This window comes from Cervus elaphus, chromosome X (genome assembly GCF_910594005.1).
Source record: "Cervus elaphus chromosome X, mCerEla1.1, whole genome shotgun sequence".
Taxonomy (NCBI): Eukaryota; Metazoa; Chordata; class Mammalia; order Artiodactyla; family Cervidae; genus Cervus; species Cervus elaphus.
Window position 1 is genome coordinate 92745625 of NC_057848.1, and position 2086 is coordinate 92747710.

Here is a 2086-nt window from a genome sequence, read left to right on the forward strand (position 1 = left end):
TTTTTGTTCTTCTTTTTCCAGTTGTTTTAGGTGTAGACTAGTTAAGCTGTCTATTCGATGTTTTTCTTGTTTTTTGATGTAGGATTGTATTGCTATAAAGTTCCCTCTTAGAACTGCATTGGCTGCACCCCATAGGTTTTGAGTTGTCTTGTTTTCATTGTCATTTGCATCTAGAATTTTTTTTGTTTTCCCTTTTGATTTCTTCAGTAACCGGTTGGTTATTTAGAAGCATGTTTTTTAATCTCCATGTGTTTGTGTTTCTTATAGTTTTTTTTTCCTCGTAATTTATATCTAGTCTCAGCGTTTTCATCAGAGAAGATGCTTGATACAATTTCAATTTTCTTAAGTTCACTGAGGTTTGATTTTTGAACCAAGATGTGGTCTATCCTGGAGAATGTTCCATGTGCACTTGAGAAGAAGGGGTATTCTTCTGCATTTGGATGGAATGTCTTGAAGATATCAGTTAGATCCATCTCATTTAATGTATCATTTAAGACTTGTGTTTCCTTATTAATTTTCTGTTTTGATGATCTGTCCATTCATGTGAGTGGGGTGTTAAATTCTCCTACTATTATTGTGTTACTGTCAATTTCTCCTTTTCTGTCTGTTGGTGTTTGTCTTATGTATTGAGGTGCTCCTATGTTGGGTGCATAGATATTTACAATTGTTATGTCTTCCTCTTGGATTGATCCCTTGAACATTATGTAGTGTCCTTCTTTATCTCTTGTAATCTTTACTTTAAGGTCTATTTTGTCTGATATAAGGGTTGCTACTTCAGCTTTCTTTTGCTTCCCATTTACATGTAACATATTTCCATCCTCTCCCTTTCAGTCTATAGGCCTCCCTGTCCATCACCAACTCCCAGAGCTTACTCAAACTCATGTCCATCCAGTCGTTGATGTCATCCTACCATTTCATCCTCTGTTGTCCCCTCCTCCTCCCGCCTTCAATCTTTCCCAGCATCAGGGCCTTTTCCAATGAGTCAGTTCCTCCCAACAGGTGGCCAAAGTATTGGAGTTTCAGCTTCAATATCAGTCCTTCGAATGAATATTCAGGACAGATTTCCCTTAGGATTGACTTGTTGGATCTCCTTGCAGTCCAAGGGATCCTTTAAGAGTCTTCTCCAATACCACAGTTCAAAAACATCAATTCTTTAGCACTCAGCTTTCTTAATAATCCAACTCTCACATCCATACATGAATACTGGAAAAACCATAGCTTTGCTAGGTGGACCTTTGTTGGCAAAGGAATGTCTCTGCTTTTTTATATACTGTCTAGGTTGGTCATAACTTTTCTTCCAAGGGGCAGGAGTCTTTTAATTTCATGGCTTCAGTCACCATCTGGAGTGATTTTGGAGCCCCCAAAAATAAAGCCAGCCACTATTTCTACTGTTTCCCCATCTATTTGCCATGAAGTGATGGGACTGGATGCCATGAACTTAGTTTTCTGAATATTTAGTTTTAAGTCAACTTTCTCACTCTCCTTTTTCACTTTCATCAAGAGGCTCTTTAATTCTTCTTCACTTTCTGCCATAAGGGTAGTGCCATCTGCATATCCGAGGTTATTGATATGTCTCTCGGCAATCTTGATTCCAGCTTGTGCTTCATCCAGACCAGCATTTTGCATGATGTATTCTGCATATAAGTTAAATAAATAGGGTGACAATATACAGCCTTGACACAATCCTTTCCTGTTTTTGAACTACTTCCTCTTCAGGGACACCTTTCATTTAAATGTTGGTGCATTTGATATTGTCACAGAGGTCTCTGAGACTATCCTCATTTCTTTTCATTCTTTTTACTTTATTTTGCTCTTCAGAAGTTATTTCCACCATTTTATCTTCCAGCTCACTGATTCATTCTTCTGCTTCAGACATTCTGCTAGTGATTCTTTCTAAAGTATTTTTAATTTTAGTAATTTTGTTGTTTGTGGATATTTATTCTTTAATTCTTCTTGGTCTTTGTTAACTGATTCTTATCTATTCTCCATTCTGTTTCAAGGTTTTTGATCATCTTTACTATCATTATTCTGAATTATTTTTCAGGTAGTTTGCCTATTTCCTCTTCATTTATTTGTACTTCTGTGT